This window comes from Heterocephalus glaber, unplaced genomic scaffold (genome assembly GCF_053883595.1).
Source record: "Heterocephalus glaber isolate CG9 unplaced genomic scaffold, H.glaber_assembly_v1.0 deba00000901, whole genome shotgun sequence".
In the NCBI taxonomy this organism is placed as follows: domain Eukaryota; kingdom Metazoa; phylum Chordata; class Mammalia; order Rodentia; family Bathyergidae; genus Heterocephalus; species Heterocephalus glaber.
In genome coordinates, this window is record NW_028258171.1 from 11,583,467 (window position 1) to 11,605,707 (window position 22,241).

At 43.9% G+C, this 22,241-nt stretch overlaps 1 pseudogene; it reads right to left on the reverse strand.

Annotated features, from left to right (window-relative positions):
- Positions 1–15,514: 15,514 nt before the first annotated feature.
- On the reverse strand, positions 15,515–16,767 carry LOC101713157 (small ribosomal subunit protein bS18m pseudogene; annotated as a pseudogene).
- Between the last annotated feature and the right edge of the window lie 5,474 nt (positions 16,768–22,241).

Genomic DNA, 22,241 nt, shown 5'->3' on the forward strand with positions numbered 1-22,241 from the left:
AATCTCAGTGTTGTTTTGACTTGCATCTCTCAAATGACCAGTGATGTTGAAAATTCTTTTATATATTCATTTGCTGTTTCTACTTCTCCATCTGAGAAGTGTCTACTCATTTCAGATGTTCAGTTTTGGGTTGGGGCTTTAAATTTGGGGGGATCTAATTCTTTTTTAGTTCTTTATATATTCTAGATATTAATCCTTTGTATGAGGAACAGCTGGTAGAATTTTTTTCCACACTGCCTCTTCACTCTGTTGGTTTCTTTTGCTGGGAAAAAGCTTTTTAGTAAGATGAGATTCCAGTTGTTGATTCTGATATTTCCTGTGCAAATTGGGGTTTTGTTCATAAAGTCTTTGCCTACACATATGTCTTCAAGAGTACTACCTATTCTATCTTCCAGACTTTAGTGTTTCTGTTTTAATATTGAGATCTTTGATCCATTTTGATTTGAGTTTAGTGCATGGTGAAAGATGTGGGTCTAGCTTTTTTTTTTTTTTGGTACCAGGGATCAAACTTGGGTCTTTGTGCTTGCGAGGCAGGCACCAGAACCACTGAGCTAAATCCATGGCCCTGTGGAGTTATTGAGTGCCCGCTACAAGCCAAACTGACTCAGATGCAGATGCTTTGAATGTAAAGGTGCCAAAACAGGCCAGACGCTGCTTGTGTGGACTTCCTAATCTGATGGCGAGGAAGACAATGAATCAGGAAATGAACAAAGCAGAGAATCTGGAAGAGTGAGATGTTTTTATTGATTGATCATGGGGGGGCCTCCCAGAGCATTTGAGACTCAAACATAAAGAAGTCAGTCTTGGGGAAATCTGAGGAGAAAAGGGCACAACAAATACAAAGATTGAGAGTGGGGAGTAGAGACAGCACATCCCTCATGATGCAGGACTTCAGGGGCAGGGATGGAAGCGATCATTTTGTCATATTAAGGAAGTCTCTATCTATTACTATTACAGTGAGAGCTTTCTATAAGGAAATGATTTCTCCTTTTTGAGATAGGTTGCATGTCTTGCTATGCTGCCCAGGTTGGTCTTAAACTCATGAGCTCAAGTATCCTCCTGCCTTGACCTCCTGAGTAGCTGAGACCAAAGGTATGCACCACCACACATGCTGTATCATACTGCATTTTTACCAAATACCCATTTTTCTTCCTAGGTCTATGCTTATGGTGAATTGCGTTAATAGATTTTTCTAATATTAAACCCAACTTGCATTCGTAGAGTGAAACCCACTTTGTGTATTATTATTTTAAAGTACTGCTAGATTCTCTTTGCTGACAATTAAGGCTTTTGTGCATTGATAATCATTAGTGATATTGGTCTGTAGTTTTTTTGTGTGTGCTATTATTTGTCATGTTTTGGTGTCAGTGTTACATCCACTGATATTGTTACAAAGTAATACCATTAATACTAGCATTACAAATTAATATGCAAGGTAATTTTTTGTTGTTGTTATTGTTTTTTTCTGTGCTGAGATTGAACCCAGGGCTCCCATGTGCCTAGGCAAGGGTTCTACCACTGACAAAGTAATAGTATGAATAGTTACATTATAAAATATCTTAGTTCGCTTTTCCGGTTTAGATTAGATAATCTGCAAGCAACAAAAACTTACTGCTCGCAGTATGAAGTCTGAAGTCCAACACGAAGGTGTCTCAGGCCAGAGGTCCAATGAAGGTCTGTCCTCCTAGAAGGTTGCCCCAGGGGTCCTGACGGGGGTGGGGGTGGGGGATGGTAGTCGTCATCCTCAGACCCCAGACACCAGGGCTCCACGTCACAAACTAGTCCCTGAAGAACACATCTCTTAATACTGTTGCATCGGGGATTAGTTTAACATAGGAATTTGGGGGCTGGGGGTGGAGAGACAAACATTCAGACTAGAGCATGACAAATTTACTTTGCAATTGATTAATAATTTGGAATTTTTCCTTTATTTTTCTACACAAGGGATCACTTTAATTAGCATTGTAAATATATCTGACAATTTGGAATTGTAGTTCTCAACTTTGGCTACATATTAGAATTATCTGGAAAGCTTTAAAACTACTACTGGTACCTCCCAGAGATGCCAATTTAATTGGTCTGAGGCACAAACTGGGCTCCTAGAATTTTAAACAGCTCTCCTCGTGATGAAAATGTGTAGCCAGACTTAGAACCTTTGGTTTAGAACTCACCTGGGTCTTGTGTGTTGGAGTCAAGAGGCATTTGACCACTTTCTCAGTTTCTTCTCTATGGTTGGTCTGGTTAGAATTTGTCTCCTATAAAGTTTAGTTAAATTACATTTTCTTAGATGAGTATTCATATCATTGAAATTTTTCAAGTTTATTTGAAAATTTGAGCAAAGCCAACTTTTGAGAGTTTTAAAATTTCTTCTGTATTTGTGACTTTTTTTATAGCAGAACATTTATCAGTACACTTTAGATATACAGAATGATAACCCTTATAATTTTTTTTTTGAGACAGGGTCTCACCATGTAGTTCAGGCTTGCCTTGAATTTAAGTTGATCCTCCTGCCTCAGCCTCCTGAGTGTTGGAATTATAGGGATGCACACTATTTGTGATAGTTCATTTATTTTTTGTGTTAAGACTTCTCCCTCAAAATTGATTTGCTAGTTAATAGTTTGCCTGTTTTTTGAAAAAAAGGAACCAGGATTTATTTATACCTTTCCTTGTTTCTTAATTCATCAATCTCTATTTTTACCTTTATTGCCTTTTTCCTATTTATCTTGGAAAACAAACAAATAAACATTAAACAAACACCTTGAATTGTCTGAGTTAAGTTTTATTTATAGTTTCCTTTTTATTTAAATATAAATATTGCCTAAGGGTATGTGAGAGTCCCTAGGGTCTGGTTTGTAGTATTTTCATTACTGTCATATTTCAGATATTCTGAAATATCAATTTTTATTTTCTCTTTGACCCAAGGGTTGCCTGAGAGATTTAACATGTGTAAGTGTACATTCTTTTTGTTTTTCTGCTCTTTGAAAATTAATTTTTCACTAGGTGTGGTGGTACATGCCTATAATCCCAGCATTTGGGAGGCTGAGGCAGGAGGATTGCTGTGAGTTTAAGGCCAGCTTGGGCTATATAGAGAGTTCAAAGCTAGCCTGAACTACATAGTGACAGCCTGTTTCAAAAAACAAAAAACAAAACAAAAAAAATTTTTTTCCCCTAGTATTACTGTATTGAAATCAGGATATCTGAACCTTTTCTACTTTTTTGAGTTGAATTTTTCTTCAATTTTTGTGAATGTTCCATGGACACTTGAAATTATGTACTCTATTTTGAGGTCAGTGTTTGATATATCCATTAAATCTACCTTATTAATTATGTTATTAGGTCACGTTTTTCCTTATTGTTTTTTAATCTCCTTGCTGTACCATGGAAGAGAATTGTGCACTTAAACTTTTCTAGAAATATGCCTTTAAATGTTTGTTGTCTTCCATTATTTATTTTACCTTTTTCAGGTTATTTTGCAAATGCTGAATTGCCTATTACTGCTTTCATATTTATTCATTTCTTTCTATTTTTGTCATAGTTTCATTTTGCATAGTTTTCTCATTTCTGATCCCTACGTTCCACAGTGTGTCCTGTAATGCTTGTTCTGCTTCCTGTTTTGCATATATCTTTAACCATGATTTTCTTCTTTCATTAAATTAAACTTTTGTTTTGTTTTTTGGTACCGGGGATTGAACTCAGGTCCTTATGCTTTCGAGGCAGGCGGCAGAATCACTGAGCTAAAGCCCTAGCCCTAAATTAACTTTTTTTGGAGAGAGGGACTGGAGATGAGCCACAGGCCCTTGTGCATCTGCCTGGTGTGCTCCAGCTCCAGCCCCCAGCTCAAGGTGCAGGCGGAGCCTGATGTGTGGGGGCAGGGAGCGGTCATCTTTTCAGTCACTTCCCCCCTTTTCTTGCAGTGCTGGGGATTAACCCAAGGCCTTAGGCATGCTAGGAGGAGCTGTACCACTGAGCACCCTACCGCCCAAAACAAAACAAAGTGAAACAAAAATGAAAAAAGAAAATTACAACCAAGTCAGCAGGGTTGGTTCCTTCCGGAGGCTCTGAGGGAGAATCTGTTCCATGGCTATGGCTTAGCTTCTCCTGGTTGCTGGGAACCTTCTCTGGCTGCTGGCTTTCTTTTGTCTTTTTTTGATACTGGGGATTGAATCCAGGGCCTTCACACTGAGCTATATCCCAAACCATTTAAAATTTTTTTTTTATTTTGAGACAGGGTCTCTTTAAATTGCCTGTACTGAACTCAAACTTTTGGTCTTCCTGCCTCAGCCTCACAGAGTGCTGGGACTACGTGTGCGCACTACTAGGCCTGGTTCATTCCTTAGATTATAGATGTATCACTCCTGTCTCTGTCTCCATCTTCACATTCTCCTCTCTAAGTGTCTGTCTCTGTCAAGAGCCATTCTATGTAATTTTTTGGGAAAAATCATTTCATAATTAAATTGTGGTTAGGACCCCTCTAAAGCCTAGTGTCTTCTTGCCTGTGAGCGGGCTGTGGTATGCAGAAATAATTCCATCTCCCTCCGGTCACAGTTGAGGCCTTCATGATCTAGTGATACTGGGTGCTCCGGGGTAACATTACATCAGCTAAAGACATCCTGGTTCCGAGAAAGAGAGAGAGAGAGGGGAGAGAGAAATTTTTTCCTGGGGGAAGGACAACTTATTATCTGCCTGTTATCTCATCCCACCTACTATTTTTTTTTTTTTTTTGGTACCGGGATCGAACTCGGGTCTTTGCGCTTGCAAGGCAGGCGATGGAACCACTGAGCTAAATCCCCAGCCCCTCACCTACTATTATAAGAATGCTTTGCCCATTTCACCAACCTCTTCGACCTAAGATCCTCATCAACCTAAGATTCTCTTCAACATAAGATCCTCATCAACATGAGATTATCGATGCCCTTTGCGTCACCCGATACTCCTCCGATTACTGTGTGCATCCAATAAGTAGTGGCAAGCTCGGAGTGTCTTTGTCTTTGCCCACTCTGGCATTGACATTCCAGCCCCCATGTACTTTGAAAGTGTCTTTGTCTCTTGCCAGACTCCTCTCTAGGGAGTCGGAGGACTGATTGGCCTCTGATAACTGGCTCCCAGCTGGAGTTTGAAGGCCTACCAGGGAAGATTCCACTCGAATGGATGAAAGGACTTGGGGTGTGTGAGACAGCGAGAGGTCTCCGAGGGACAAGTTCAGAAGGCATCCAAAGAGAAAGTGAAAAGTACAGCGCTTGGCTCTGTGGAAAGTTTCTGTAGCAGGGAAAATGAGGCAGAATCAGTCTATAGAGCAGCAGAATTATACCCAACTCTTTTGTAAGCTGCTTAAACAAGCCGGAGCTCAAGTTAGCACTGGTACCTTAACTAAAATGGTGCATGAGATTAAGTTTCCCTGGAGGGAACTTTAGATTTAGAGAATTGGGATAGGATTGGTGACAGTTTAAAAAGAGCTCGTGTCGAGGGTGAAACAGAAACGTTCTCCTCTTGGGGATTAGTAAGGTCTATTCTAGAGGCCTTAAATGCTGCACCATCTACAGCGCCAAGTCTAGAGCGAATCGGGAGGATGATGATAGAGAAGAAAAATCAGATGGAAAAGGGATCAAAAATTCCAACAGGAAGAAGGATCCACACATGGAAAGGTAAAATCTCCAAGCACTCCTCTTGGATCAAGGAAGAACTAATGATAGATATGGCTGGAAGTTTACAGCTACAACAAGGCCTTGAATGTCTTTTAACATTACTCGATTTTGCATTACTCCTTTACCTTATAATCAGTCTAGCCACCCATGGGAACATGTGAAAAAGCATGTCCAAGGAGCAATGCACAAAAATAGAACGACAGATCTAGATGCCCTCTAGAAGAAGTTTTAAAAGAAATTTTATCTGTGTCCCAACAGACTGCTAATTTTGATAACCAGATTCAAAACCAGGATACATTTTCTTAGATACTTGATCAGCTTAATCCCATTAGTTATCTCAAGCTCATTTCTGGTTTTATATTGCTGTGCTAGTAGTGATTAGATTATGTCTGCTTGCTTTCTTCTTAGTCTGCTGCAGAGAAGCTCAAACCAAAGACATCTGAAGACGTTGCAACCATAGGTCTTGATGATTCAACTTCTACAAGCAAATAACAAGAAAGGGGGATCTGTAGGACGAATCTATAGAATTTTTGGGGAAAAATCATTTCATAATTAAATTGTAGTTAGGGCCCATCTAAAGCCTAATGTTTTGCATGTGAGCTGGCTAGGGTATGCAGAATCATAACACTGGGGTGGGGACTTAGCTCAGTGGTTCCACCACCTGCCTTGCAAGCACAAGGTCCTGAGTTCAATCCCCAGTACCAAAAAAAAAAAAGAAATGCCCATCTGACCATCCTCATAAGTATAAGATCCTCATCAACCTAAGACTCTCATCAATATAGGATTACTGCCACCTGATACTCCCTTCGATTATTGGGTGTTCCCAGTAAATAGTGGCTAGCTCAGTGTGTCTATGTCTTTGCCCACTCTGGCACTAACTTTCCAGCCCTCCATGTTCTTTGAAAGCATGTCTCTTCGTCTTTCTTTACCCCTTGCTGCGCCCCTCTCTAGGCAGGTTGGAGGACTGCTCAGCCTCTGATATGTCTCCAATTTTTTTTTCCAGTACTGGAACTCAAACCAGACCCTTAAGTATGTTAGGCACGTTCTCTACTACTGAGTTGCACCTGCAGCCTCTCTTTTCTTAGGAGAAAAGGACCATCAGTACTTGGGTTAAGATCCGTCCTAATCCAGTAACCCTCATAACCTGATTATATCTGCAAAGACACTGTTTTCAAATGTACTCATATGCACAGGACCCAGGATGAGGACTCAGTATGTCTTTTGGGGGCGCTTATTTCATGTAGCACAGGAGAAAGCAAGAGCCCCTTATTTTCAAGGAGGTTGGATTACTGAAGGAAATTCTCCCTTCCTTGACCTTTGTGTCCTATCCAGCAATCAGTGGATCAGGTAATGGCATTCCTGTGGGAGAGCAGCCTTTACTCAGAGTACAAGGTTCTGACACTAATGCCTTCCAGAAACATCCTCATGGAGTACACTTTCAGTTTTTGTGCTTCTATACCCAGAATTAGCATTGCTGGATCACATGGTCATTCTGTTAAAATTCTGAGGAACCTCAGTCCTATTCTCCACAGTAGCCACACCATTTTATTCGATAGTAGCCATCCTAGTGAATGTGAAGGTTATTCTTTACTTTTGTATAATAATTATGATCACATTGTTTGCACATATAATCATTAGAAAGTTAGTATTTTTCTTAGTATACAACAACTTTGTATTGTATCTTTTGTAGTATTACAAAAGTTTTTGATAGTTTTAATTATTTTTGCTAAGCTCCCTTAATAGCACTAGTTGGAAATTTCTGAAAATAGACATTAATAAAATCTAAATCTATCCTGTCAACTCAGGGGACTCATTTCCAAGAACAGCTATTACTTCTTATGTAGCACACTTTAAAAAATTCTTAGAGCTAAAATATTCCTGGAATCTGCTGACTTGTTCTTGTAATATTTTCTACTGTAGTCTACTAAATACTTGATTCCATTAAATGCTAATAACAGGCCTGACATTTCCAGCCTCCCCAAGCTTGTCAATTCTAAGTCACCAGCACTTACTTCAGCCTCAGTGTGATTCTCCTGAACTGCAGAGTCAGCACTTGCGTCCTGCTGAGTCATGGATGGCCACACACACACACACACACACACACACACACACACACACACAGAGGAGCTGCTCCGAAGCACAGAACACTCAAAGCACCCCATTTTAACCATTGGTTTGCTAAGGGCTACTAAAGTAGCTGCATAGATGATTTTTGCAAGGATTGGCATTGGGGGGGAATATTTGTCTGCTCTTTTGAGCATCTGGGCTACCATTAATCTAAACATGTGAGAACCAATATAGCAGTGTAAAGAATATGGACTACCTTATCCAATTCCCTGGGTTCAAATTTTGAATCTAATAACTGTGTAAGCTTAGGCCAGGGGTGGGAGGTTTCCTTCTTTCTTTTCAGTACTGTGACTGCCCTAGGGCCCCAACCAACCTAGGTAAGTACTCTACCAATGAGCTACATCCTCAGCTCTTTGTTTTTTAAAGAAAGGTTCTCCCTAAGTTGCAATCTGCCTGCAACAGCCTCCCAAGTAGCTGAGATCACATGTGTGGGCCACTGTAAGTTTCTTACTCTCTCTGAGCCTTCGTTTCTTCATTTGTAAAATGAAGATTGGTGCCAGGCGAAATGCATCGCTATATTTAAGGAACTTTGAACTACCTGGTCCACAGTAAGCACTGTGTGTTAGCATTTTTGGCAGGCATTTGTTATTCTCTTCATTTGCTTTTTGGACCTACAGCAAAACCAACAGAATGGCTTTGACCAACTACACTGAGAATGACTAACCTAGCAGTTAGTTGGTGTTTGGAAGTCACTAGTGAAGGAAGTTGCTGGCTGGAAGACTTATGTGTGAAGGAGGCACTCCAAGCTTGACCTTCACTATCTACCAGACAGGAAATTTCATTCAAGGGCTAGCTCACCTGGAATCTCCAAGCCCTGAGTCTGGCACATGGCTGCTGTGTGATTGTTGGTTGAATAGTAAATGACACTTTTTCAGGGAAAGAATGTTTAAATTCCTCGTTCCAACTATGGAGAAGTAAGGTCCTGGATGCCAAGGAGTCCCTGATAGGAAGAAATTGACTCATCTCTGTAATCAAATCAAAATGGATGGCCAGGTAATAAGCACTCAGTGACAAATGAACAATATTAAATAATAGAATGAAGTTACTGTACCTGGTGTGTTGTGTGAGTATGTTAACTTCTGTGAGTGAGTGAAACTTTTCTCGGAAGAAGTCATGAATTTTTAACAACAGTTCTGGGCAAGGTGTCTGTGACTTCCACCTCTCTCTGTGTATCAGAGGCAGAGGTATGGTGGCCGTGTTTGGCCAATTTTTATGTATCTCCACCCCTTCCCACAGACCTTAACTTGCCACCCCTGAGGGGATACTGCAGTTTTTCTATGGGAGAACAAAGACCTGTAAAAGTATTTTTGTGCGGATAATGGAGGTGTGGGATCAGATGTAAAATAAGAGACCTGTTTGGTAGGTAGAATGATGCTGTGAGAAGACAGAAGCCCTTGGAGTTATAGACTGAGCCTCCAATCCAGGTTCTAGGTCTTGGGGCTGGGTGATCTTAAGCACATGTTTTTATTTCCTTGAGACTCATTTTCCTTATCTGTAAAATAGAGCTAATATTACCTCCTCTGGCTGTTGTGAGGTTCAAATATTGTATAGTCCCTGTAAAATGCTAGGTACAAAGTAGACCGTCAATAATAGCTTTTCTCTTTATTAGTTGAAGACAAAGGCATCTGATCTGACTCTATTTTAGCTAGCTTGGTATTTCCTGTCTCCAACGATGAGGTAAAAACTAGAAAGACTATTAAGAATGGGTATCTTTGGATGATAGATAGTGGAGGATCTGAATTTTTAGAAAATCATTGAATTATATCAAATTAAAAATATGGCTACATGCTCACAGTGAAGCAAATGCATTTGGTGTTAGCTGAATAGCAACATAAAATATGATTTAGAGTCTAAGAGTGGAGACTTTCTTCTTTAGGATTCCCGGAAGCAGCTGCTCTGGTGTGGTGTACACAGGAAGTGCTGAAAAATGCTTGTGAAGTATTTTACTGAAGCTCCTTAATGCATATTTATAGATACAGATTTTTATTTATTTTTGATTTTTTATTTTTTGGTACCGGGGATCGAACTCAGGACCTTGCGCTTGCAAGGCAGGCACAGTGCCACTGAGCTAAATCCCTGGCCCCTAGATATAGATTTTTATAGCTGTCATCGCTGGGTCTTTGAGAATGAACCTGACAAGAAAAAAATGTAGTCAAGCGAAGCTTTGCTTGGATTATGAAGCCTAGGTTTGAGCACTGATTCATTCTTCATTGTCATCAAGAACTCTGAGGGCTTATAAAACAAGTGTGCCAGGGCAGGGACAAAGATGGGAAGGAAGTAAATAACAATGTGAACTGATTTTTCTAAAAAAACTCATGATTTGTTTTTTGTGTTTTTATTTCTTCCTACTTACTTTTCAATTTTCCTTAATAAACATCTTTAAACAAAAATAAACATCTTGCTGTATTAGTCACTTTCCTATCCTTAGGACAAAATACCTGACACATACAATTTAAGGAGGAGAAACTTATTTGGGCTGAAGCTTTCAGAGAGTTCAGTCCATGGTTGGCTACCTCTGAGGCAGGAATGGCACCGTGGAAAGGCGTGGTGGAGGAAAGCTGCTCACCCCACAGCAGCCAGGAAGCAGAGCGAGAAGAGAGGAGGGAGGAGGCAGGAGGGAGAGGGGAGGAGAGAGCACGCCTCAAAGTCATGTCCCCAGGGACCCCCTCCTCCAACTGAGCCCCACCTCCTAACAGAACATTCTGCTGTGAACTCAACAATAGATTGATTCACTCATGAGTATAGTGCCCCATGGGCCAATCAACTTCCTCTGAACATGAGACTTTCGGGGGTCATAACAATTACTTTTATTCTTTTGCTTTTGAGACAGGGTCTTGCTATGTAGTTCAAGCTGGCATTGAACTCACTATGTAGTCCAGGCTGGCCTCAAACTGATGGTGATCCTCCCAACCTCAGCCTCCCAAGTGCTGGGATTACAGGCATGCGCCGCCACATCAGGCTGCTTTATCTTTTTAACCCAAATCTCTTAATGCATGGACATACAAACATGCATGTATCTCTTCTCTCCACTGCTTCACACACTTGTAAGATGCATTCGAGTCTAGGCTGAGCTAAATTAGAACATTAAAGATTATGCCTGACAGATTGAACAAAAGGTCCTCATCTCAGTCCACTTGGGACTGGAATGATGATGTGTCAGAACAGGGTCCAAAGGGGTTCAGTTCTTTTATCCTATGAGTATACAAAATGGCCACACAAACCTGTTGTGTATATGGAATTGAATTTTGATATTGGTTAAAGTTTCCAGAAGGTGTGAAAATATTAATAAACAACACCTTTGGGCTTTGTAAATCAGTTATGACAGGCCATCACTGTAGGGAAGTTCTCGGAGAGGTTGTGTGGCCTTGCCAAGCACCAGGCTGTGGAATTCAAGGAGGCCTGCGGCTGTTCGACTGAACAGCCGACAGCAAGATCCTGTACCTTCAGTGTGGGGACCTGATGAGGGCCTAGGGACAGAACCCCATCAACAGAGGTGCTCAAGGTCCCGGGGACCCCAAGAGTGAAGAGATGAACGTGAAGGTACCAGACTCTGAGTACCTTCTGCCCCTGCTGCAGAGTTTGCCTTGTTGGTTGGGCAGTGCTGAGGATCAAACCCAGGGACTTGAGCAATACTGAGGAACGCTCTGGCTCTTATTCTTTTTGTTTACGATGGTGATGGACCAGGAATCAAAATAAGCATTTTCATGTAAGTCTAAAACAGATTAAAGTACAGTGTTACAGCAAGATTGAGATTAGCACTGTGGGATAGCACTTAGGATATGGTTATGGGATGGGATGTACATACACAGAAGACTGAGGCTTTCGAAAGCATGGTTTAATATGGCTAGTATCCCTTTAAGAGTTGGACATCAACCTAGATTTAAAGGTCTGCAGGGGTCAGGAATGACTGGGAAGATATGGAGAATTTTAGGCAAAACCACAAGAGGAAGGAAGACAATCATCGAAATAAGTGTATTGGTCAGCTTTCCCATTGCTGGACAAAATACCTGATCCCTACCACTTAAAGGAGAAGAGATTTATTTTGGCTCATGGTTTCAGAGGTTTCAGTCCATGGTTGGTTGGCTCTAAGCAGAAAGGTCATGGCAAAGAGCTTGGCATAGCAAAGCTCCTCACTTTATGGCAGCCAAGAAGCAGAGCACAGAGGAAGAGAGCAGGAAGAGACATAGCTTCCAAGGCTCACCCCCAGTGACCTACCTCCTCTGACTGGGCTCCACCTCCTAACAGCACATCAGCTGTGACATTCAGTGGATTGATCCACTCATGAGTACAGCACCTCCCCAGGAGACTCTCCAGGAGTCTCTTAATCCAGTCAAGTGGCAGTGAAGAGTAACTGGCACAATAAGTTAGGCAGAAACTGGGGAGGGATGGGGCAGTGTGTATTAGTGGGGAAACTTTCAGGGAATGAATGAGAAACTATGCAGCTTAAGCAAAAATGAGACTTTGTTAACTCATGAATGTGAGTTAACATGAGGCTAAACTTGGCTGTAGGCAGGGCTGGACTGGGATTCTCGGGTGTGGTAAGGGAGCCCCCTCAGTGGTGCAGTCTCTATCCAGGTTGTGAGAAAGACATGAACCTTTGAGGTCAGAAAGCAGGGAAATAGGTTTTTCTGAGAACCCCAGTGAATTTCCAAGAGGTCAGTGGCCCAGCCTGAGTCACAAGGCCAACCTTTGCCCAGTCACTGGTGGGACTGGAATGGGGTGGGCCGGCTCGGCTGGCTGAACCCCATGGAGCTGGCTCATCACCCCCAAGAGGAGCTCTGCTCCCCAAGACAGGGCTGGCAGCATGAGCAACAGATCACAGCAGGCAGCGAGTGCTCTGCCTAACCTCCCCGCACCATCTGCCACCTCCTTCTGCTTCAGCCTGACACCAGGCCCCTGAGGTGACTGTGGGGTCACGTGACCACACGAGTTCCTAGAAACCTCATCCTACATAGAGAGTTGTCCAGGGGACTAAGCACAGGTGCCCCATTTGTTCCAAGGGTGTTGGAGTCAGCCAGAGTGCTCGGACCGCAGGGGCAGGGAGCCTCGTGCTGGGTAGGTGCCAGTCAAGAGTTGTGAATTAACCCAGCGAAGAGGCTGACCCGCTAGTACTGAGCTATACGTGCAGCTTTACTTCCAGCATCCTTCCCTTATATCATAGGCAGTCCTCAGCCCAGTGGGATTCTGTACTGTATTCCTAGGAGAAAATCCTCACCAGCATTTTTAGAGAATTTTTGGTTTTCAGTAAGCAGCAGCAGCACACGGGTGTCCTTCAAAGACCTCTGAGCGTGGAGACCTTGGCCCCAGGCTGTGAACCTGTGAGGACAACTGCTAGCTCGGATTCATAGAACACTCCCGAGAGCCTCTTCTACTTCAGATTGTGGATAATGGAATTCCGGGTTGGCTGTTGGAGAAATGCCAGGAATGGAAAGGAGCATCTGTGGACCACGCTGCTTCAGAGGCCCGGTGTCTTACTCGAGCTGTGTCGTAAAGAAAGCAGGGGCCGCTGCTAGCAGCAAGTAGGAGGAGTGACTCATCATATTTACTGCCACGCTCTTGTTTCGTAAAAAGATTAATTCACTAGAAGTTAGATTCCAGTGAAAAATGGATCATTTATTGTTTTCGATTCAGGCTGAATGAAGCACAGCAGGTGGATTTTCCAAATTGCTTCATTTGACATTTCCTGGAAATGTAAGCTAACATTACTCCATTTTTTTTGGCAACTGGAAAGTTATATTTGAACATTATACAAATCGGCTGGCAGGACTGGAAATTTCGAACACTTAGCCATCTCTGTTTTGAGCTTGATTTTTTTGTTGTTGTTTTTGAGACAGGGTCTCACTATGTAGCTCAGGCTGGCCTCGAACTCAAAGTGATCCTTCTGCTTCAGCCTCCCAAGTGCTGAGATTACAGGCATGTACCAAACGCCCCCCCACCCCCCCGCCCTGAGCTTGATTTTTGTTGAGTGATTTTTTTATTTTTTATTTTTTTATTTTTTGGTATCAGGGATCGAACTCGGGACCTTGCACTTGCACAGCAGGCAGTGAAACCACTGAGCTAAATCCCTGGCCCTGTTGAGTGATTTTTAAACTGTGAGATGGTCCATTTTTAGATCTGGAAATAGTCTCAGAAAATTTAAGTCTTTTGCCCAAAGCCAGATTGGGTAGATTATGGATAATCTACATATCAGAGCTGGGGATATGGACTAGAACCCAGTTCTTTTGCATCTTGGGGTAATGTGTCAAAAGTGACATGACTTTGCTTAGTGAGTGGAAGGAGCGAGGTTTCTTAGCATCTGCCCTCTCTTCCTGGCTTTTCCTCTGGTGCCTGCAGGACTTGCACCTGTGGTGTCTGCCCTTGGTGAGGCCTTTTCCAGAGCATGCAGGAAAAGCCGCATATCTCTCATTCCCGTACAGCACCTTCCTAAGGCATTGGGCAGGTCCAAGAGGAGAGTCCGCTTAGCCAACAGTAAATATCACATTCCAGGTAATGATGTCCTTTGATCTTTTCAATTGGAAATAGTAAACCTAACTAAGCAAACTAAATCCAAGCAAATGCCATCAGTTAATTATTTCTTAATTGTTAGACATGTCTGGTCTTCCCCAGTTGTCTCTAAGATACCACTTAAATTCACTATTTTAGCATGCTTCTCTATTCAATAATCTTTGGGTTATTCTTCAGTGTGTTGCTTGTTTGTTTTCAGAGGTGTCACACGCATTCCCTGTATTACTCTGTATCTTTGGAATTATTTACTACCTTGGCTTGATGATAAAATTGTGGTAACTCTTAGGTTAATAAAAATCTAGGCATTTTCTCAGGGAGGGGGAATTTAGAGAAGAAATGAGAAGCAGATGGGTTTGGATTTAAACTTGTTTATTTAGGGGCCTCTCCTCTGGGCACCCAGGTGGATATAGCCAGATGCATTCGGAAATGGTCTGAAACTCAGAAGAGTCCAAGGCTAGAGGTAGATCTTCAGAATTATCAGTTTGTAAGAAACGGGTGAGACCATCCAGAGGAGAAAGTACAAATTAAAAAGACTAGTATTGAGGGCAGGTTAGAGAAAGACGATCCAAGTGGTCTTAGAAATAAGAGGTCTGGGGTGAGTCTTGTTTTTGGAAGTTGCAGCTAGAGTCTGGCCATGGTGCTGTCACTGACCTCAGAAAGCTCTTCTATGGAGCAAGGCAGTGAGTGACAGCTGGACAGTGGTGGAGGGGACCTCGAGGGGGCCTGAGAAGGTGAGTAGGGAGAGAGGATTTGTCCCTTTGTTCATTTTTTGCAGTGCTGTGGATTGAACCCAGGGCCTTTGCACTGAGCCACAACCCCAATCCTTTTAAAAAATTTTAAATTCTGAGACAGGGTCCTATTAAGTTGCCCAGTCTGTGCTCGAAGTTGCCATCCTTCTGCCTCAGCCTCCCAGAGAGCTGGATCTTTCAGAGCTTTAACATCTTTTTGTTCTCCCTCAGAGGTTAGGAATGTGGTGGACATTTGTGGAGTTAATTTTCTGTCTGGGATGACAGGGTTAAATGGAAAGGTTTTTCAGGATGGAGGGTTGACCATGTTTCTTTGGGAGAAGAGCAGGCAGTGGAATGGGGGGGTTCCCTCAGTTGGCTTGAGGTTTCAGGGTGGTGGGGTCGTCTCAGGAACACAGTGCTGTCTTGAGAGGGGTACTCATTCCTTTAGCTGGAGGAAGGAGTGGAGTGAAAATGTAAGTCAGGAAGTAGAAAGGACAGGAATTGTGAAAGTTATCAGTCCTGACGACCTCTCCTCGCTCACTCGCTGAAGCCAGAGGCTGGGTCCTCTGCTGAGTGTGGAAGGGCAGTGGGAGTCTTTCTTTTTTTTTAGGACAATCACAAAGGACCACTTTTATTTAAGGCATATACAATGTAATGAGTATTAGCATTTCAAATATACAATATGTTCAGTGAGCATTCACTGGTGTGGGGAAAAGCTTGAGCCTTGAAACACTTCTACCTAAAGGTTAGTATGAGTCAATAATGGCATACAACCACTTACTATAAAGTGATTTTATTGCTAATAACTTTATGAAATTTGTTCCCGATATGTGATGTTACAAACTTTAGGATCTTTGAGATATGCAGGATCCTTGTATGTAACTGGCATAAACCCCATTATTTGAGCTCTCTTAATTGCTTTTGAAACCTCTTTTTGTTTCTTTCCACAAAGACCTGTTATAAGCCTCCCATGAATGCATCCAGTATATGGAGAAATAAACTGGGACAAAAGCTTCGCATTCTTATAATCTACACGTTTCCCACGCAAGATACACTTCTTAAGGGGCTCCTTATAAGGATTTTCCATTGGAACGGGCAGGTTCTCGTTGCTGGCTATTTGTTTATACTGTGAACAACCTCTTCTCCATAGCACCGTGTGAGTTCCGGGATCTGTGAGGCAGATAGCAGCCGTTACCCAGTACTCAACTTCTTCCTCCCTAGACCTCTGCAAACAGCGACCACAGCAGCTATGGTTTCTAGTCAAGTGGGAGTATTTCTAAACTGGAATATATGCTGCACTGAGCTCTTGTGGACCTCATAGGTTACTTTTCCATTTTGGAACTAAGTCGTTTTTCACTTTCTTCTGAACCCCAAAACATGTTTATGAGCCAGAAGCTTATGCCAAAGGCCATGTACACACTGAGGTCTCTAGCCCGACTTGTGGAAGTCGTCCTGGAAACTGCAGACCCACCCAGGCCTTTGGGCCACTGCGGTAAATCTACACAATCTCTGCAGGTGGAAAGACTGCCAGCGGAGTAATGTATGCCTCAACTACCCTGATAAACCAACTCACTCTTCAAGAATGTTCCATCTTCTTAGGAGAGAAAGTAAAAGCTCCTTGGGGTAGGGAGGTCCCCTGAGAAATGTCAGTGTTCCTGATGTAATAACAGGCCGGAAAGCCTTTTATTAGGGGGCAAGTGTGACAGCCAAGGAATGGAAAGAAATGAATGTGAGTCACACAAACCCTCGTCTCGACCTTCAGCCATTGTTAACCACGCTGAGGAAAATGTTAGGAAGCTGCATATGTATGTACCATGTTTATATTTTATATAATATTTATAGACGCTCCCATGAAAAGCACGACAAGGTGTAGTTTTCTCCTCTGACACACTTGCTGTTCTGTTCTTTGGCGGAGTGATAACCAACCACGAGGGGAGGGACAGAGGGGGACGTAGGCTTCTGCCCCTCGGCGGAGCCCTCAGAATTTAAAGCTTGGCTGTTCCCTTTGTCTCTTGGTGCCTTTGCCCCGGGTCCACCTCAGAGCAGATCTCAGAGTAGCTCAGCAGCCACCTGCCTGTTCTTGTCCGGGCTCCGCACCCCACTTCAGGGTTGGGCACAGGCAGCTTTCCAAAGCCCAGGTGCAACCAGCCAGAACCTGTTTATCCTTGGGCAGTGGCCAGCTTTGGGGCCTCTGGTGCTCTGGCTCTCAGGAGCCTGCTAACTGGCACGGTGTCACACGTGGGTGGGGACACTGATGAAGGCGTCACAACCGAGGTGGACTCTGCCCACCCTTTGGCCAAATCAACAACACTAGACCCTTAAATATATGGTGAACTAAGTGAAAAAGTCAAGGAAAATTAAAACAAGAAGCACTGGAAAGATTTGGGCTTAATATTCTCCTCCTTTTTCCTTTGTAAAGAAAATTAATTAATAAACATTTATTGGTCCTTTATGGTTTCTAAGTACTATTTTTTTCAGTTCCGTTGACCCCAGGGCCTTTGCACTGAGCTACATCCCCAGCCCTTTAAAATTTTTTAATTTTGAGACAGGATCCCACTAAGTCACTAAGTTGCCCGGGCTGGGCTCAAACTTGCAGTCCTCCTGCCTCAATCTCCCAGAGTGCTGGGATTAGAGATCTGTACCACCACACCCGGCCTTCTATGTACATTTTTTAAGGCATTGTGACTCATTGATACACATAAGTGGTAGTTTAAATGTACCTTTAGACTTCATGTGATTTTATCCCTTCCAGAGCAGGTCTTGCTCTCTCATGTCCTGGATCTGACAAATTCCTATAAAAGGAGATTCTTTGTTGGATGCAGATCCTGAAGCTGTTTCCTCCCGGTGCTTCCAGACCTAAGACAGAACCCCTTTCCCACCTGGACCCGGGCCAGGCTCTGTCTGTTGCTTACCTCATCAACCTGAGCTGGAGAAACAGTGGGGAGCAGTCCCAGTTGTGGGGAAGATGTGTCCCTGGCCATGGTCATGACCTTGTGTATGACATTTCCTCCTATGCAATTGAACAGATTTGGAGACAGTCTATGAACATCTCCCCCCCCCCTTTTTTTTTGGTGGCACCAGGAATTGAACTCAGGACCTTGTGCTTGAGAGGCAGGCGGTACCACGGAGCTAAATCCCTGGCCCTCTCCCCGATTTTATCAAGTGTTTGGTTTTCTACTGAGTCTTCAAACACAGCTTGTATCTTATTTACTGTTGGATGTATCATGAATAGTATTTTCTTGCTTCTGAAGAGCTTAAAAATAGACCATCTTTCTGATTTTTTTTTTCTGAGAATATAGTTCTGCCTATAAGTAGGGAGATGAAAATAGCCTTCTAAATCTGTGGTCCTTAAGTTTGCCTTGCTCTTAAATTCACCAGGAAGCCAGCAGGGCTTATGTGCATGCTGTAGAGTTGAGAGGACAGAGATAAAGTGCAGTGCATTGTGCTGAACTTGGAGGTCTGGCAAGACCTGGAGTCCCTGGTTGGGGAATTGTGACAGTAATGCTAACCAACAGGAAGGAACGTGGGGCAGGTGAGTGGCTAATCCAGGGCAGGAATGGGGCCATGGGGAGGTGCTGACCTGCAAGGGACAGGAGGAGCCTGCGTAGTTTTCACAGGTGCTCGATTCCAGGACAGGAGGTATGGGTATTTCCAAGGCAGTTATCTGAAAGCTTGTCCCATCCCTCTTGTGAACTGTTTAGTATCCTTCAGCACATTACAGCTTAGATCAAATTAGTGGAGGTCAGCTTCTGTTGCTTGCAACCAGAATAAGACTGGCTGATTTGATGTCCTTGTCTTCAAATCCAAAGCGGAGCTCCCAGGGCTGCTGGCTGGACTCCATTTAGAGCCTTTGACCCTCCACACTCCTCCATGAGAGAAGCTGTACTGAGAGATTTTAGGACCAGTGTACAGTCAGGGTTTTGGGCATGTTTCCAAGTGGACACAATTAACTTGATGTGGACAGAAATTCCCCTGAGTATGGGCCCGACATAGTGAGTGTGTAGTCTGAATCCCAGGCCTCAAATCTGGGTGATGAGAGACACTGAGGGTTTTAAAAAAATGTATTTAAACACCTTAATTTCAATTTTAGCTTTTCCTGCCTAGGAAGGAAATGTGTCCCCAGGCATACTGGGCTCCCTCTAGGTCTCCTTTGCCCCGAGGGACATTTGGAAGCCCAAGGTCTCACAGTGCCAGGACTTGGGGAGGTCTTGCGGCCAGCACGTTGAGCTGCGGCGGTGACTGCTGAGGTGCCCGGGGTCCTGGCCAGTGTGGCCCCTTCTGACTGGACTCTAGTCCCTGCTGTCTGAGGAGCTGTAGACCTCTGACTCCCCTCATCCTTCAGGTCCAGGATCTTTCACTCTGACGGACATTCCACTTTCTTCATATTTCTCTTACTGACTCCCCTAACACTACCTAATAAAACAATATTATTTTTTGAGACAGGGAGGGTCTCACTACATAGTGAAGCTTACTTTGTAGCCCCAGCTGGCCTCGAACTCATAGCAATCCTCCTGCCTCAGCCTCCCAAGTGCTGGAATTACAGGTGTGCCCCCCCCCCCCCCCCAGCTCACCACCTAATAAATCAGTCAATGGCTTTAGCTTTTGGAAACAAAACTCAAGGAGGAAAATGTCCCATAGGCACTTGTGCCTTCTGCCTGGGCACAAACTTCTTCCAAGGACCCACAGAGCCTCCTGCTCACACAGAGGGAGGGAGATGGGTCACTATGGGGTGGGGGACGGAATTTAAAAACATTAACAGGTTTTTAGAAAGTCCCATCAACAACATCTAAGATTAATGAGGGGAAAAATAAAACAGAAGTTCTGAAATGCTATCAGGTGCCAAATAGAAGGGTTAACTGGATTTGTGTTTGATGTCACCATCGCGTGGGACCCCTTGAAGTTTAGTCAGAGACGCCACCCGATCGCCAAGCTGCTCGGCATGAATATCGCTGCCTCCTCTCTCACCCTCGCTTTCTCGAGTCAGGAATGAGGAGTGTTTCTTGCTTGGATTCTGTAAATCAAGTCAGCACTTTTATGTCTAATTAACACGGAACTTCTACTCCAACGGAGGACAAATATTTGTGCTCAGAATGAAATAGCCTCTGACCCACAGCGCCCTCCCAGGAGGTCCCAGAGTCCGGCCTCTGAACGCGATCCACCTGCTGTGGCATGGCCAGTGGAGCCTCTGCCGCCGAGGGACCCTGGTCATTCCTGGACACATGTAAAGGAAGCACCCTCTTCCATGTTTTATTCCTCAGACACAGGGGATCCACATTTTGGATGCTTCCCTCTGCACTGGGAAGGACAGAGCCTAGCAAAATCAATGCACTGAGGCCATGTGAGGGACGTAGGCTGCTCTTCCCAAATCTGTAACAGCTGTTCACTCTGAGCCTCAGAGACCCTGATTCAAACTGGGTTAAGTGACAGGCGGACTTGTCCCTTCTCATCCAGTGCCCTGGCAACATCATGGGAGACGCAGATTGTACTTGTCTCTCCTCTGCCACCCTGTGTGGCTTCCCATGACTGAAGTCTTTGTGAGCATCAAATCATAGATTTCCAGAGTTAGAAGACAGGAATGGTTTCTTCTTGCCTGGCTCTTCTTCATGGCAAGAGACACCCTGCCCAAGGTAGGACACAAGAGGAAGGGTTCGGCCAGAAAGGAATCCAGGCCACCCCCTCAGAGGTGACCTTGTGGTGACCTTTCGGGGCACACAGCTCTTCAAATCCAGACCCAGGCTTTTCTAGGGTAGGAAGGGATAGATTTAGCCAGCTGTGTCTATCATGGCAGCTTATCTCCTCATGAGCTCCGAAAGGCCCTGTAAATGTGTTTTGTGCATTTTGTGCTCCCATTTATTGAGTCCTTCTCCGCATTCCCTGGGCTCTAGGAAGCCCTCAACAGCCACAGGAGTCTTCTCTGTCCACCCCAATCCCCAGCAGATGCCCCATGCATGTCCCCAGTAGGCTCCTAGTTAAGGAGTGGAGAGACTCCCTTTTCCTGGCTAGACTGGAAGAGAGCTCAGAACTCCGTCCGTCCGTCCATCCGTCCGTCCTCCACTCACTCACTTTATAACATTTGCTGAGTTCCTACTGTATGCTACCCTGGCAGGGTGTAAGCACATAAAGGAAGTTAAGGCACAGCTTCTGTCCTCGAGGAGCTGATAGAGGAAACAAGTAAGCAAGCAAACCATTCAGCGTAATGGTTTTTACAAAACTAGAGAACTACAGATGTTTTGTTCAGGGACACCATGGGAAAAACGAACATTTGCAAGGTAGACTGGGAGACTGGCCACATTTCTGGTGTTTCCAAATGACTGGCTTAAAAAATGAATTTTTGTTTTTTTGTTACAGGGGATCAAACTCAGGTCCTTGTGCTTGCGGGGCAGGCAGCGGCACCACTGCGCTAAATCCCTGGCCCCTAAAAAATGAATTTTTGAAGAATAATCAAAAGGTAATACGAAGTGCTGTGCATGAAAAGGGAGGTGTGCGTGTGGGGCTTGGACCCTCCAGTTTTTCAAAGCAGCTGGTGACTTTGTTATTTACTACTCCTAATCAGAAACATCTCTTTCCTAGGGTTTAATTAGGAGTGAATACTTGATGTTAGAGTATTCTCTACTCGCTGCTGAATATTTCATTTGAACTTTTGTCAAGCTCCAGGAGAAACAAAATGTTTTAGGACAGACACTGTAAGGACTAGGGCCTCTCATCCTCGAGATCACTGTCACTTATTTCAGGTTTGCCACTGGAGCCAGGGAGCTGCAATATGGGGAGACTTGGGTTGCGGAGTTGTTCTCAGTTCCCAGATGTGTTCCCCACTTCCCCTCCAAACTGTCTGGTCATCGTCTCCACATCTTCTCCCTTCCCACATTTGTCCCTGTGCTCTGCCCATGTCCTTCCTTTTGGGCAGAGCCTCAGTGTATGTGATGTTTCCATCACAACCATGCAAATTATGCCCACGTTTAGTTCCCTCCTGTCTCTATTCTAAGTGCTAATCCCACATTCCCTTATGATGGCTGGGTGGATCCGCCTGGGAGTACTGCTGCTGGCACCTCGGTCCTAGCACACCTGAAGTCATCACGCCTTCCCTCTTCAGCTCCTTTCTTCCCTCTTATTTTCCTCCTAGTATTTATTCAAGGCCAACTCAAATCTCTTCTTCTCTGCGAAGCACTTTCTGATTACCTTTCAGTCAACAAATAAATATTTGCTGAGTGCTTGTTATAAGGCTTGACCTATGCGGGGCCAG